Source organism: Hyaena hyaena, unplaced genomic scaffold (genome assembly GCF_003009895.1).
Source record: "Hyaena hyaena isolate Hyena2069 unplaced genomic scaffold, ASM300989v1 scaffold_879, whole genome shotgun sequence".
Classification (NCBI taxonomy): domain Eukaryota; kingdom Metazoa; phylum Chordata; class Mammalia; order Carnivora; family Hyaenidae; genus Hyaena; species Hyaena hyaena.
In genome coordinates, this window is record NW_024081510.1 from 640,633 (window position 1) to 657,778 (window position 17,146).

The 17,146-nt window shown below is 42.8% G+C and overlaps 1 protein-coding gene across 1 annotated transcript in view; it reads right to left on the bottom strand.

Annotated features, from left to right (window-relative positions):
* Window positions 1–17,146, bottom strand: part of PRSS38 (serine protease 38) — a 58,464-nt gene that overhangs the window by 15,452 nt on the left and 25,866 nt on the right. The window lies entirely within an intron of this gene.

Sequence of the window (17,146 nt, forward strand, 5' to 3'; positions counted from 1 at the left end):
TAAGTGCAGCACCCTGGGAAAAAAGAAGGACTTTGCTCTTAGCTGGGAAAAGACTGGGATTCCCGCCTCCTGCAGCTACAACTCGGTCCCCAGGTGTGCAGGGTGGCTGTGCTAGATCAACCAAGTCCTGGGTTCGGCCAGTGCCCCTGCCCCTCAGACCCTCTGCCCCACGAGACATGCACCAGCCCTCCTTCTGCTCACAGCCCAGACTCCTCTGCTGCAGAGGTCACCAACACTGCCCTGCAGAGCCAGAAGTTCCAAAGGACAAAGGATAGCTGATAAGAGGACACATGGGATCTCACTTGCCCACAGCCCAGGAGGCTAGGGGAGCAGGTGGCCACATTCCCTCTTCTTTGCATCTTCCTTGTCTAACAAACTTGTGACCGTGGGCTGGACTCAGTACCTGGGGGTGGGGCTGCCTTTTCTGCCTCCCCTTCCTTGCCCCAGGGGAGTCTCTGCAGGTATGTCCTCATCATACAGGGCAAAGTGTGGAGTATTCCGTACTTGCAATCTCCTGTTGGAGAAAGCAGTCCTTTAGAAGCTCAAGGAATTCGGAGCCATTAGCTTCCACCTCTCATTTCTGCCACAACGCCCACCCTCATGGTGGGACTCCTTCACAAGAAAGCTTTGTTCTGCCATCTTGGCACATGGCATGTGATTTTGAACTCTTCCAGGGAGGACTATAAACTGTGCTTCAATGAGCACCAGGACACATATGCACTTCAGTCTTCTGTAGAAACTCTTGACTTTAAGGCTGTTGTAAGAATGGTTAGGGCTATTGTCTAGAAAAACAGCTCTCTTCTTTCATCAAGACCCAAGGAAACTATGGGATGTGAGCAATGAGCCAGGAAAATGCATTATCAACAGGACATAAAGCATGCTGTGGGAGCATGCAGTCTAGACCAGGGCTTCACCATGCACCTGCTATTTATGGAGACACTCATGAAGCTGAACTTCTCACTTCTGCACATGAGGGACCAGCATGCATGGAACTTGTCAAGGCTGAGGTAGAGAGGAAACAGTGCTCACCCAGAGAGCTAGAAAGACATTAATAGAACAATGTCAACAAGAACAATGAAGCAACTTTTTCTAGTCCTGATTGTACAGAGATGCCCCTAGGTTCTTCCCAGTGTCATTGAGAATGGTGATAGCACCTATCCTAGTCCTAATTGTATAGTGAGTGTCCCTAGGTTGTCTTTATTTATGGTGAAACTGTTTTCTGTGGCTTTGTTGTCAGTTTTTTAGCATTTGTTCTTCAAGTCAGGGAATGTTTGTCTTCTTTTAATCTTGGTAAGTTTCTTAATCCTGGGGTTTTTTTTTTAGTATTTTTTTAATGTTTATTTTTGAGAGAGAGAGAGAGAGAGAGAGAGAATGAGTGGGGGAGGGGCAGAGAGAGAGGGAGACACAGAATATGAAGCAGGTTCCAGGCTCTGAGCTGTCAGCACAGAGCCCAACCTGGGGCTCAGATCCATGAACCACAAGATCATGACCTGAGCCAAACTCAGACACTTAACCAACTGAGCTACCCACATGCCCCTTAATCATGCATTTTTAATGATGGTCATTATTAGATGCCTTCATTCTCTATTGAAATGAGCTTGTATTTTTTATTGTATTAATGTAAATTATATATAAATGTATATATTCATTAATATTATTTCCTCATTACATTCCTGCAATTACGAAACTGAGAAAATAGAATGCAAAGGAGTAGAAGAGTGAAATGAGTATGTAATAAAACTGAACTGCTGTCTATGTGGATAATTTCGAATATACAGACAAATAATTCTAGTAGTAGGAGAATTCAGCAAGTTTTCTAGAATGAAGATAAAATATAAACAATCATATATGTATTCATAAATAACAAAATCTGAGATACACACTTAAAAATATGACATTTACTATACAATAAAATGTTTAAGTATTTAGGATTACCTAACAAAGGATCAGAAGAAATATAAAAGTTTACTGAGATGTTAAAGACAAATGAATGGTGAGATATCCAATGTTCATGGATATAAAGGCTTACTGTCGTAAATGTACCTGTCTCTAAATCAAGCTATAGGCCTAATGAAAATCCAGTAAAAATATGACATAGCAATTACTTGAGAGGCATGGCAGACAGAGTAATGGGTTCCCAAAGCTGCCCACATCCTAATCCCCATGTCCTGTGAAAATGTACCCCCCTGGTAAAAGGGACTTTGCAGGTATGATTAAGATAAGCATTTAACATGAGGAGATTTTCCTGTATTATCCAGATTGACTCAGTGTGAAAACCCACGTGACCTCCTGCCTATACAAGATAGGCAGGAGGGACCGTGTTACGAGAAGGCAATGTAACCATAGGGGTAGAGATTGAATGACGTGGTAACGAGCCAGATTCTAGAAGTTGGAAGCAGCAAGGAATGGGTTCTCTCCCAAAAGAAACCAGCCCTGCAGACACAATTGTTGATTGCAGCCCCATCAGACTCAGTTCAGACCCTTGACCTTCAGAACTATGGAAGAATAAATATGTGTTATTTTAAGCCCACACACACACACACACACACACACACACACACATCTGAGATAGTTTTTAAGTGTGCAGTAAAGACTGGTTTTAAAAGTTATAATTCATGCGGAAGGGTGACGGATAAATTTTCCCTTCAAATACCAAATCTTGTTATGACACCCTAGTAACTAAAACCCAGTGGTGCCTGTGCAGGCACAGAAGCTGGTCAGTATTGGATAACAAGTAGTGGAATCAAGTGCAGGCTTAGATCCTTCCGTGTGTGTAAGTTTGACACATAACTCGGGTGGTGTGGGAGGGTAATGGGAGAGGAAGAGGTATTTGGAAAAGGTTCTTGGAAAAGTAGCTACTACATGGGAGAATTTAACTAAGAACACGACCTCACACTATACAAAAATAAACAAAGAGAACACTTTAAAATGTTTAGTTTAATATATGGACAAGTTTCCAGTAACGGCAAACACTTATTAAAAGAAGGGCCTTCCCATGAAGACAACACATAGGCGTCATCCTCACAGAGGCAGGAAACATCTAAATCATCTAAATCGTGGTAATGAATCACCAAACCCGGGGGAGCAAGGAGGTGGAGAGGTGAGTCAAGCAGTCAAGGCTGCCCCTGCTTTTTCAGAAATGGCAGCTTTGTGGCTGTGTTACTTTTGGCAATGTTTGGGGTTAGGGAAACAACAGTAGGAGGCCAGGTTCACCAGGGGTGTGGACCACAGTAAACCACACCTGCCCTGGACTGTAGACAAGATGGGATGTCCCTTAGGAGGGAGCGGGCAGTGAGCCAGCTCTCCCATGGACTGCAGCCTAGCCTGGAATCACATGGAGCCTTAGACCCAAGCTTGGTGTAAGGGAACTCCAGACTGCTGGTGCACCCTGCCCCTGGAGAAGCAAGCAGAAACCCTCTTAGGATAGTGGTCACATCACCCTGTGCCTGAGATTATTCTGAAAAACAACATTTATATATTTGTTCAGCACACAAAGATGACCAGAAACATGAGATAATTTGCCATGACAGAACCAGTGGAAAAACAGACCTGAAGAAACCCAGATACTTGAGTTGTAAGCCAGAAACTGTAAAACAAATGTGCTTACTATGTTCAAGGAGATAAAATCAGGCCTGTAAACTTATGCAACAATTGGCAACTATAACTTTGACAGAGGAAATTTGGAAAGGAACAAACAGGACTTCCAGAAATGAAAAACACAAAAATCAAGTTCAGAACTCTTTGAATGACATTAATAACCACTTTGACTCAGGCGAAGAGAGACTCTGTGGACCAGAATACGATTCAGAAGAACTTACCCAGAAGAGGAAGGGAAAAGGGAAATTGAGAAAAGAAACCTGAATGTACTTTAGTGCTATTGGTGTGTATATTTTTTTAAAGAAAAAGTGCTGTTTTTGGTTTGATTTTGGTTTGAATAAAATAATAAGAAACACTTCTGCTTTTGGCCAAGGTAGACTAACAGAGACCAAATTTTTTTTAATAGTTTATTGTCAGGTTGGTTTCCACATAACACCCAGTGCTCATCTCCACAAGTGCCCTCTTCCATGCCCATCACCCCCTTCCCCTCTCCCCCATAACCATCAGTCCTCAGTTTGTTCTCAACATTCAAGAGTCTCTCATGGTTTTCCTTTAAGTTCCTCCTAATCCTCCTATACGTGCAAACATATGGTAGCTGTCCTCTCCTGACTTCTTTCACTCAGCATAACACCCTCAAGTTCCATCCATGTTGCTACACATGGCCAGATATCATTCTTTCTCATTGCCATGGAGTATTCCATCGTATAGATAAACCACATCTTCTTGATCCATTCGTCCGCTGATGGACACTTAAGCTCTTCCCATGTTTTGGCTATTGTTGAGACTGCTGCTATGAACATTGGGGTCCATGGGCCCCTATGCATCAGCATTTCTGTATCCCTTGGGTAAATTCCTAGCAGTGATATTGCTGGGCCCTAGGGGAGTTCTATTGTTAGTTTCCTGAGCAACCTCCACACTGTTTTCCAGAGGGGCTGTACCAGTTTACATTCCCACAAAGAGTGTAGGAGGGTCCCCATTTCTCCACATCCTCGCCAGCATCTAGAGTTCTCTGATTTGCTCATTTTAGCCACTCTGACCGGCATGAGGTGGTATCTCAGTGTGGTTTTGATTTGTATTTCCCTGATGAGGAGGGATGCTGAGCATCATTCCATGTATCTGTTGGCCATCTGGCTGTCCTCTTTGGAGAGGTGTCTCTTCGTATCTTCTACCCATTTCTTCACTGGATTGTTTGTTTTACAGGTGTGGAGTTTGGTGAGTTCCTTATAGATTTTGAATACTAACCCTTTATCTGATATGTCATTTGCAATTATCTTTTCCCATTCCTTTGGTTGCCTATTAGTTTTATGGATTGTTTCCTTTGCCGTGCAGAAGCTTTTAATCTTGAGGAGGTCCCAATAGTTCATTTTTGCTCTTGATTCCCTTGCCTTTGGGAATGTGTCAAGTAAGAAATTGCTGCGGTTGAGCTCAAGGAGGTTGTTTCCTGCTTTCTCCACTAGGGTTTTGATGGTTTCCTGTCTCACGTTCAGGTCCTTTATCCATTTTGAGTTTATTTTTGTGTATGGTGTGAGAAATTGATCTAGTTTCATTCTTCTGGATGTTGCTGTCCAGTTCTCCCAACACCATCTGTTAAGGAGCTATCTTTTTTCCATTGGATACTCTTTCCTGCTTTGTCAAAGATTCGTTGGCTGTATACTTTTGGGTCCAGTTCTGAGTTCTCAATTCTATTCCATTGGTCTATGTGTCTCTTTTTGTGCCAAAACCACACTGTCTTGATGATGACAGCTTTGTAGTAGAGGCTAAAATCTGGGATGGTGATGCCTCCTGTTTTGGATTTCTTCTTCAATATTACTTTGGCTATTCAGGGTCTTTTGTGGTTCCATACAAATTTGAGGATAATTTGTTCTAGTTTTGAGAAGTTTGCTGGTGCAATTTTGATTGGGATTGCATTAAATGTGTAGATTGCTTTGGGTAGTAATGACATTTTAACTATATTTATTCTTCCAATCCATGAGCATGGAATGTTTTTCCATTTCCTTGTGTCTTCTTAATTTCCCTCACAAGTTTTCTATAGTTTTCATAATACACACCTCTTATATCCTTGGTTAGGTTTATTCCTAGGTACTTTATGGTATTTTGTGCAATTGTGAATGGGATCAGTTTCTTGATTTCTCTTTCTGTTGCTTCATTGTTGGTGTATAAAAATGCAACCGATTTTTCTGTACGTTGAATTTGTATCCTGCAACTTTGCTGAATTCTTGGATCAGCTCTAGTAGGCTTCTGGTGGAGTCTGTCAGGTTTTCTATGTAGAGTATCATGTTGTCTGCAAGAAGTGAAAGTTTGACCTCTTCTTTGCCAATTCTGATGCTTTGATTTCCTTGTGTTTTCTGATGGCTGATGCTAGGACTTCCAGCATGATGTTAAACAACAGTGGTGAGTGTGGAGATCCCTGTCGTGTTCCTGATCTCAGGGGAAAAGCTCTCAGTTTTTCCCCGTTGAAGATGATGTTAGCTGAAGACTTCTCATAGATGGCTTTTATGATGTTTAAGTCAGTTCCTTCTATCACCACTTTCTCGAGAGTCTTTATTAAGAAGGGATGTTGTATTTTGTCAAATGCTTTTTCTGCATCTATCGACAGGATCATATGGTTTTTATCTTTTCTTTTGCTGATGTGGTATATCACACTGATTTGCAAATATTGAACTAGCCCTGTAACTCAGGAATGAATCCCACTTGATCTTGGTGGATAATTCTTTTTATGTGCTGTTGAATTTGATTTGCAAGTATCTTGTTGAGGATTTTTGCATCTGTATTCATCAAGGATATTGGCCTGTAGTTCTCCTTTTCTGCTGATCTCTGTCTGATTTGGGAATCAAAGTGATGCTGGCTTCATAAAATGAGTCTGGAAGTTTTCCTTTGACTTCTTTTTTTTTTAAATTTTTTTAATGTTTTTATTTATTTCTAGAAGAGAGAGAGAGAGACAGCATGAGCAGGGGAGGGTCAGAGAGAGAGGGAGACACAGACTCTGAAACAGGCTCCAGGCTCTGAGCTGGCAGTCAGCACAGAGCCCGACATGGGGCTCGAACCCACGAACCGCGAGATCATGACCCAAGCAAAAGTCGGACGCTTAACCGACTAAGCCACCCAGGCGCCTCTTCCTTCGACTTCTATTTTTTGGAATAATTTGAGAAGAATGAGTATTAATTCTGATTTAAATGTCTGGTAGACTTTCCCAGGGAAGCCATCAGGCCCAGGGCTCTTATTTGTTGGGAGATTTTTGATAACTGATTTGATTTCCTCACTAGTTATGGATATGTTCAGGTTTTCTATCTCTTTCTGTGTGAATTTTGGTAGTGAGTGTGTGTTTAGGATTTGTCCATTTCTTCTAAGTTGTCAAGTTTGTTGGTATATAGTTTTTCATAGTATTCCCTGATAATTGCTTGTATTTCTGAGGGGTTGTAATGTAAAAAACCATTTTCATTCATGATTTTGTCTACTTGAGTGCTCTCTCTTTTCTTTTTGAGAAGCCTGGCTAGAGGTTTGTCGATTTTGTTTATTTTTTCAAAAAACGAAGTCTTGGTTTCATTGATCTGTTCAACTGTTTCTTCGGTTTCTATATTGTTAATTTCTGCCCTGATTTTTATTATTTCTCTTCTTCTACTGGGTTTAGGGTGCTCTTGTTGCTCTCCCTCTAGTTGCTTTCAGTGCGCTGTTAGATTTTGCACTTGCATTTTTTCTAATTTCTTGAAATAGGCCTGGAGTGCAATGTACTTTCCTCTGAGGACTGCTTTCACTGCATCCCATAGAGTTTGGATTGTTGTATTTTCGTTTTCATTCATTTACATATATTTTTAAATTTCTTTTCTAATTGCCTGATTGGTTCATGCATTCCATGTTTTTGGGGGGGTTTCCAGACTTCTTCCTGTGGTTGATTTTGAGTTTCATAGCATTGTGATCTGAAAGTGTGCATGGTATGATCTCAATTCTTTTATATTTATGGAGGGCTGCTTTATGTCCCAGTATGTGATCTATCTTGGAGACTGTGCCATGTGCACTCGAGAAGAAAGTGAATTCCATAGCCTCATGATGTAGAGTTCTAAATATATCTGTCAAATCCATCTGGTCTGATGTGTCATTTAAGTCCATTGTGTCTTTATTGATTTTCTGTCTACTTGATCTGTCCATTGTTGTAAGTGGAATATTAAAGTCCCCTGCTATTAGCACGTTCTTATCGATAAGACTGTTTCTGTTTGTGATTATTTGTTTTATGTATTTAGGTGCTCCCATATTTTGTGCCTAGACATTTATAATAGTTAGCTCTTCCTGATGGATAGACCCTTTCATTATTATATAATGCCTTTCTTCATCCCTTGTTACTGCCTTTACTTTAAAGTCCAGTTTGTCTGATACAAGTATAGCTACTCCAGCTTTTTTTTTTACTTCCTGTAGCATGATGGATATTTCCCCATCCCTTTACTTTCAATCCAAAGGTGTCCTCCAGTCTAAAATGAGTCTCTTATAGACAATTGAAAATAGATGGGTTTTGTTTTTTATCCATTCTGCTACCTTATGGCTTTTTATTGGAGCATTTAGTCCATTTACATTCAGTGTTATTATTGAAATATATGGGTTTAGAGTCATTGTGTCGTTTGTAGGATTCATGCCTGTGGTGTGTCTCTAGTATCTTGCGCTCCTTGCCACATTTCCCTCAGAGAGTTCCCCCCTTGGGATTTCTTGTAGGGCTGGTTTAGTGGTGACAAATTCTTTCAATTTTTGTTTATTTGGAAAGACTTTTATCTCTCCTTCTATTTTGAATGACAGGCTTGCTGGATAGAGGAATTTTGGCTGCATATTTTTTCCGTTCATCACATTGAAGATCTCCTGCCATTCCTTTCTGGCCTGTCAAGTTTCAGTAGATAGGTCTGTCACCACTCTTGATAGGTTTCCCTTTGTATGTTAAGGCCCTATTCTCCCTAGCTGCTTTCAGAATTTTCTCTTTGTCCTTATATTTTGAGAGTTTCACTATGATATGTTGTGCAGAAGATCGATTCAAGTTACGTCTGAGGGGAGTTCTCTGTGCCTCTTGAATTTCAACATTTACTCCCTCCCCAGGATGGGGAAGTTCTCTGCTATAATTTGTTCCAGGAATCCTTCAGCACCTTTCCCTCTCTCTTCCTCTTCTGGAATTCTTTGATGCGGATATTGTTCCATTTGATTGTATCGCTGAGCTCTCAAACTCTCCTTTTGTGTTCCTGTATCAGTTTATCTCTCTTTTTTTCAGCCTCCTCTTTTTCTATAATTGTGTCTTCCCCTTTTTGCCTCTTCAATCAGTGCATTGGACGCCTCCAGTTTATTATGTATCTCATTTATCGCATTTTTAAATTCATCATAACTATTTTTAAGCTCCATGGTGTTTGTAGCCATAGTTTCTCTGATGTCCTCCATGCTTTTCTCAAGCCCAGTGATGAATTTTATAATAAATTCTTGTTCAGTTATGTTGCTTATATCTGTTTTGAGCAGTTCTTTAGCTGTCAATTCTTCCTGGAATTTCTTTGGAGGAGAGGTCTTTCGTTTCGTCATTTTGGTTAGCTTTCTATCTCTTTTTAGTTTTAAAAGCTTGTTATACACTCTGTACCTGTGAGCGCTGCTGTACCAAAGAAGCCTCTTTGATTGTGCAAGGCCTGTCCATTCAGAAAGTGTTCTATGAATGGTATCTTGGTCTCTCTTGTTGAGACCTTGGTTATTTTATTTTCCTACTCTTAGTGGTATTTGGGACTCTCCACCATGTGTCCTTTGGCTTGTTGCTTGAGGTAGCCCTGGAGAAGAAAGCAGACAGACAAACACAGGAAACAAAGGCACACAAATGCACAGACAAATCCAAGAAACACGCAAACCAAAAGGGAAAACGAAAAAGAAAAAAGAGGAAGGTGGGAAGGTGAATAATAAGATATAAAAATACATAAAAAAGAAAAGAAAAGGAAAAAAGAAGAAACTCAATAGACAAAGAACATTTTAAAGCATCTAACCAGATTTCCCAGCTATAGATAAATACAGGGTGTATGTAGTGCTTGTTGGAAGGACATAGAGAAAGAGAGAAATGACAGGGCGGGGATGAAGCATAATTGGAAATGAAATGAGCAGGCAGAAGGAATAAGAACCTTTTTTCAAAGAGCGAAAGAGTGGAATATGGTTGGAGAAAAGGTGAAAGAAATGACGATGGTGTTATCCAGAGAAACTATATAGTCTGATTACTCCAGAGAGAAAGAGATGAAAAGGTAGGTACATGTAGAATTTACATCTAGAGAATGGATTAAATGTGACTGTTTAAGTAAGCCAGTGACCAGAATTAATCAGGGTAGTGCATCCATGGTGGTCTTGCCTGGGCTCCGGTAAAAAAAAAAAAGAAGGAAGAGGGCAGCTCTCTAGCAGGGATGGGCGTGGTTTGGTCCAGTGTGTCCTGTGGGAGTCCTACCTTGGCGGTTGTGGGTAGAAGAGTGGCAGCGCCCCAGTCTCTTCTTGAACCAAGCGCTGCAAATCACTTTTTTGGGTGTTTAAACTCCCTGTGCCAGGGTTGCAGCCAAAGTGGGCCGTGCTCTATATCTCAGGCCAGGCCTTGTTTCCAGATCTCAGTCCGCTTGTCCCATTGAAATTGCCAGAAATGTAAACTTGCAGGACAGCCCATCAGGGTAGTTATTCCCCCTGGTGATTGAACCAGAAGCTGCTGCTCCCATCTCCTCCAGGTTGGGCTGGCAAGTGAGGAACAGTTTCACCCGGGGGTCGCCTGGGACCAGTGCGTCCCACCTAAGGTCAGCTGGAGAGCAGGAAACCGGGTCCCTCTGTGTCCCGTCGCCCGAAATATAAACTCACGGGCAAATCTGTCAGAAGTTTTAAGCCTTTGACCTCTCCACTAGGGATCCAGCCAAGCCAGAAGCACAAAGGCAGGGCCACCTCCAGGTCGAGCTGGCAAGCGGGGAGCAGTTTCCCTAGGGGTCACCTGGGACGAGTGCATCCCACCTAGGGTCAGCTGGAGAGCAGGAAACTGGATCCCTCTGTGTTCCAAGCGGAGGCTTTTCTCTTCTCCAGCAACAGGGACAGTGTCTTGGGCAGTTTTGGCCACTCTTTCCCCTCTATACTTACTGCGGCTCCCCACAGAGGGGTTCCTCCCGTCCCTCTGTGTCTCTGGTCCCTGCCTGATTTTATCTTCCCCAGTTCGCACTCACACCAGAAGGTTTTCTCAGTGGACTCTGTCTCATTTTCCTCCCAAATTCCTGGATTCTGTAAGGGTTCCTATGGCTTCAGGCCTTCTCCGTGTGAGATATGGGGGCGAGTGAAATGTACGGAGTTCCCTACTTCTCCGCCATCTTGCCCTCCTTATGTCTAACAAGGACCAAATTTACCTTCCATCTGAAGCCACCAAGAAATACAAAAAGGACAAATGTAGGAAACTGATTTTTAGTACCTAGATATCAGGCAGTGCATGATTATAATCCTTGAGAGACAGGAAATAAATGGCAGTGGCTTCAGCACTATCTCAGCTTCTGGGACACAGCACAGGAGAAAGGATCCTGGATGGGGCCTGGAAAAGCACTTGCCTGAGTACAGGACACCAAGGTGGCTCCACCTCTCCACACAGAACCAGAGGTATGAGGGCTGCACAGAGGTGAACTCTAGAGGATTGAAGAAGACCCTCTTTGGGTGCTCTGCCAAGCACAGATCAGCACAAGCACATGTGAAAACTCTGAAGCTGGAGAGGGAATTGTACCCAGTGCTGAACAGTAGTCCCACCAGCCAGCCACGAAGAGCTCATAATTCACAGAGCACTGCGTAGAGTGGCCATCAAGTTCTCACTGCAGAAGTGTAGAATAATTAGCCCCAGACTGAGCCCTACACAGACCCACCTAAAATCCAAAAGCAGTACCCAAAAGGCCTGTCTATATTCAAGTAACTTCAATGCATCCCAGGGCAGAACTCAGAAAGATATGTAGGAATACAAAAACATCCCACACCAACAAGGTAAAACTCAGTGTCTGGCATCCACTCATAGTTCACTGGGCATGCAAAGAATTGAGAAAACACAACAACAACGAGGAGAATTAAAAAAAAAAAAACGGGGGTCTTGGTGGCTCAGTTGGTTGAGCTTCTGACTTCGTTTCAGGTCATGATCTCACGGTTCATGGGTTCGAGCTCTGAGTAGGGATCTGTGCTGACAGCGTGGAGCCTGGAGCCTGCTTCGGATTCTGTGTCCCCTTATCTATCTGCTCCTCCCTGGCTTACACTCTGTCTCTCCCTCTCAAGACTAAATAAACATTTAAAAATTAAAAAACAAAACAAAACAGAAACTAACAAATATTGGCAAGGATGTGGAGAGATTCAAAACCTCGTGCACTGTCAGTGGGGATGTAAAATGGTGCAACCACTGTGGAAAACAGTACAGCAATTCGCAAAAAAAATTACACATAAAATTACCACATGGCCCAGCAATTCCACTGGCACATACCCTCAAAGAATTGAAGGCAGAATATTGAAGAGATATTTGTATATCCATATTCATAGCAGCATTATTCACAGTAGATAAAACATGGAAACAAGCCACGTGTCCATCAGTGGATGAATGGACTACCAAAACATGGTCTATACATGGAATGGAATATGATTCTTCCTTAAAATAGAATGGAGTATTATTCTGCCTTAAAAAGGAAGGAAATTCTGACACAAGGTACAACGTGGATGAATCTTGAGGACATTGTGCTATGTGAAATAAACCAGTCACAAAAAGACAAACGGCATAGGATTCCACTTAAATGGGGTTCCTAGAGCAGTCAAAATAGGCACAGAAAGTACAGTGGTGGTTGCCAAGGGCTAGGGAGGGGAGTTTGGGGAGGTATTATTTAACAAATATAGTCTTAATTTTGCAAGATGACAAGGGTTCTCGGTGGTGATGGTCACATAATAATGGGAATATAATGAATGCCACTGAACTGTACACTTCAAAATGGTTAGGATGGTATATTTTGTTATGTGTATTTTACCACAATAAAATAATTAGGACCAGCCCAGGAAGTCTGTCCTTGGATCCACAACTATAGCAAAGAGTGAACACAGACAGGCAAACACAGTCTCACACTAAAGGCCTTTACTCGTACATCATGTCAGCTTTGACAACAGTTACAAGGCATAGTGAAGGACCAAACACAGTTCGAAGACACAGAGCAGCACCAGAACCAGACCTGGGTTCCTGGAATTACCAGGCAGGTAAGGTAAACTATGACTCATATGCTAAAGTAAACAGCATCAGGAACAGATGGGCAGTGTGAGCAGAGAGACAGAAGCGTTAAGAGGGGGTTAAAGGGAAGTGTCACAGAAATAAGGAATAAAGGAATCAAAACACTGTCACAGAAATAAGGACCCCCTTTGGTGGGATCATCAGCAGACTGGGCATGGCCAAGGGGACAATCATGATTCCTGAAGATATGTCCAAACTCTGATAGGGAAAGAGGAAAAAAAGTGAAAAAGAACAAAATGCCCCAGAACTGCGTGACAATCACAAGAGGTGTCACATACACATAATGGGAATATCAGAAGTAGAGGAAAGAGAGAACTGAATAGAAGAAATATTTAAAGCCGTAAAGAGTTATGACTAATGGTAGACAGTAAACCATAGAGCCAGGAACCTCAGAGAACATCATCAAATGAGTTACATAGACAGATATATCATATTCAGTGCTGCAGAAAATTAGACAGAGAAAGTCTTATAAGACGTCAGAGAGAAAATCCTTGCCCATATGACTCGTCCTCAGAAACTATGAGTGCAAGAAGAGACTGCAGTGAGAATAAATGTTTAAACATTTAAAAATTTTTAAAGCAGGGGCGCCTGGGTGGCTCAGTCAGTTAAGTGTCCAACTTCAGCTTAGGTCATGATCTTTCTTCTTTCTTTCTTTCTTTCTTTCTTTCTTTCTTTCTTTCTTTCTTTCTTTCTTTCTTTCTAAACATTTATTAATTATCAAGAAACAGAGAGAGACAGAGCATGAGCAGGGGAGGGGCACAGAGAAGGGGAGACACAGAATCTGAAGCAGACTCCAAGCTTTGACCTGTCAGCACAGAACCTGACACGGGGCACAAACCCAACAAACTGCTAGATCATGACCTGAGCTGAAGTCAGACAATTAAATGACTGAGCTACCCAGGTGCCCCATTCATGATCTGTTTCATGAGTTTGAGCCCCTTGTCAGGCTCTGTGCACTGACTGCACAGACCCTGCTTGGGATTTCTCTCTCTCTCCCACTCTCTGCCTTCCTCTGTTGCACTCTCTCTCAAAATAAATTAAAAATTTTTAAAAATGTTTAAAGGTTGAAATAAATTAAAATTTTAAAAAAATGTTTAAAGAATGAAATCTGGCCATGTGTAGCAACATGGATGGAACTTGAGGATGTTATGCTGAGCGAAATAAGTCAAGCAGAGAAGGACAGCTACCATATGTTTGCACGTATAGGAGGATTAGGAGGAACTTAACGGAGGACCATGGGGGAGAAGAAGGGGGAAAATAGTGGGGGAGAGGGAGGGAGGCAAACCCTGAGAGACTCTTGAATGTTGAGAACAAACTGAGCTGATGGGGAGAGGGGGGAGGGGAAGGAGGGTGATGGGTATGGAGGGAGGGCACCTGTGGGGATGAGCACTGGGTGTTATATGGAAACTAAGTTGACAATAAACTGTTTTTTAAAAATGTTTAAAGGAAAGACCCACTGACCTAGAATTCTGTATTCAGTGAAATTATCCTTCAAAAGTGAAATGGAAGGAAAGATTTTCTCAGAGGGTGCTGGCTGGCTCTGCTGGCAGAGCATGTGACTCGTGATTTAGGAGTCATGAGTTTGAGCCCCGCTTTGGGAGGAGTAGAGATTGCTTTTTAAAAAATGAAGTATGGGGCATCTGGGTGGCTCAGTTGGTTAAGCGTCCGACTTTGGCTCAGGTCATGATCTCACAGTTTGTGGGTTCGAGCCCCGTATCGGGCTCTGTGCTGAGAGCTAGCTCAGAGCCTGGAGCCTGTTTCAGATTCTGTATCTCCCTCTCTCTGAACCTCCCCTGTTCATACTGTCTCTCTCTCTCTCTCTCAGAAATAAATAAAACATTAAAAGTTTTTTTTTAATGAAATAAAGAAGTGCTTGGCCAGCTCAGTCAGTTAAGCGTCTATCTTTTGATTTCAGCACAGGTCATGATCTCACGGTTTGTGGGATCGAGCCACATGTTGGGCTCTGCGTTGAGAGTGCAGAGCCTGCTTGGGATTCTCCTCTCTCTCTCTCTCAAACTAAATAAAGATTTTAAAAATGAAACAAAATCTTTAAGCAAAAGAAGTAAAGACTGCTTCAGACAAAAACAATGGACACATTTTTCACTGCAGATATTTTAAACAGTATTCACAATAGCCAACAATGGTAGCAGAAAGCAGCGAATAACACACTCAAAGTGCTGGGGTGGAAAGAAAGTACCAACCAAGAATTTTATATCCAGCAAAACTATCTTTAAAAAAATGAAGGCATCGAAGATGGTGGAGAAGTAAGGAGTTCCGTACTTGCACTCACGCCCATACATCACACGGAAAAGATCTGAAGCCATTGGAAACCTTACAAAACCTGAGAGATTGGGAGAAAACGGACGCAGAATCCACTGAGAAAGCCTTCTAACGTGAGTGCGAACTGGGGAAGATAAAATCGGGCCGGGATCGGAGACTCCAGGGTGGGAGGCGATCCCCCTCTGCGAGGAGTGAGAGGGGGAAAAAGAGAGAGATTCCAAAACAGAAAAACCTCCTCTTGGGGGAAAACCTCCGCTCGGGGCATAGAAAGACTATACTTGACAAATACCTGCATGCCAGGTCCCCTCGTGCCAACTGGTCCTGGAGGGGCTGAGCTCACAGACTGCTTCTTTGTGCTTGCTCCTGGCTAGCTGGACTTCAGAGTAGCGGCGTGCCTGCCACCATTGTCCTCCCGGCTGGATTGGGCCCCTGGAAAGCCGCGCACAGACACCGGGGGTCCGTGCTCTTGGCAGGCTGGAACTCTAGAGGGATGGCAAAGATCTAAAAACTGGGCAATTTGCCTGTGAGTTCGTGTTTCGGGTGACGAGCCATAGAGGGACCCGGTTTTCCTCACTCCAGCGGGCTCGGGCTCAGAGCACCCGGCAGGCAAGCCCCCGCCCATGCTCACCAGCCCGACCCAGAGAAGGAAGCAGCAATTCTGACTCCACCCCCAGAGCCAGGCAGGAAGCCTGGAGTTGCCCTGGGGGGATTGCCTGGAGAGCTATGTCTAAGGCAATTTCAGCGGGGCGCGCGGACTGGGATTTGGATACTGGGACTGGCCTGGGTTGAAGAGCACAACCAATTTTGGCTGCGCCCCTGGTACTGGGAGTTTACATGCCCAAAAAAGCGAGGTGCAGCCCTTGGTTCAATAAGGGACTGGAGCACTGTCACTCTCCTCCCCATAACAGCCAAGGCAGAACTCCTGCCTGAGGCACTGGATCACGCCACGCCCATCCCTGCTTGAGAGCTGCCCTCCTCCCCCCTTTTTTTTTTCTTCTTCTTTCTCTTTTCTCTCTTTTTTCCCCTGAACACTGACCTGATTAACTCTGGTCACCGGCTTGCTTAAACAATCACAACGAGCCCATTCTGTAAACGTAAATTCTACACCTACTGACGTTTTCATCTCTTTCTCTCAGGAGTAATTAGACTATATAGTTTCTCTGGATAATACAGCATCCTTCTCTCACCTATCCAAACATATTCTACCCTTTAGCTCTTTAAAAAAAACTTCTGATCCCTTCTGCCTGTTCACTCTATTTCCAATTTTGCCTCATCCCCGCCCTGTCTTCTCTCTCTTTCTCTATGCTCTTCAACCAGCACTGCATACACATGGCTATGTAGCTGGGAAATCTGGTTATATGCTTTAAACCGTTCTTTGTCCATTGGTTTTCTTCTTTTTTCCTTTTCTTTTCTCCTTTTTGACCCTTTTATGTATTTATACTCTCTATTATTCGTTCTCCCTCCTTCGTCTTTTCTCTTAACTTTTTCGTTTTCCCTCTCACTTTGCATGTTAGTTGCATTAGCCTGTGCATTTGTGTGCTCCTGCTCCCTGTGTGTTTGTCTGTCTGTTTTCTTTTCTAGGGCTACTTCAAGCAACAAGCCAGAGTCCACAAGGTGGTGAGTCCCAAATATCACTACGAAAAGGAAAATAAAATAACCAAGGTCCCAACAAGAGAGACCAAGGGATACCATTCAAAAAACACTCTCTGAAAGGATAGGCCCTGGACAGTCAAAGAGTCTTCTTGGATACATCAGCGCTCATAGGTACAGAGAGTATAACAGGTCTTTAAAACTGACAAGACCCAGAAAGCTAACTAAAATGACGAAATGAAAGAGCTCTCCTCCAGAGAAACTCCAAGATGAAATGACAGCTAATGAACTGCTCAAAACAGATATCAGCAGCATAACTGAACAAGATTTTAGAATAATAATGGTAAAATTAATTGCTGGGCTTGAAAAAAACATAGAGGACATCAAAGAAACTATGGCTACAGACAGAATGGAAAATAAAAATAGGCATGAAGAATT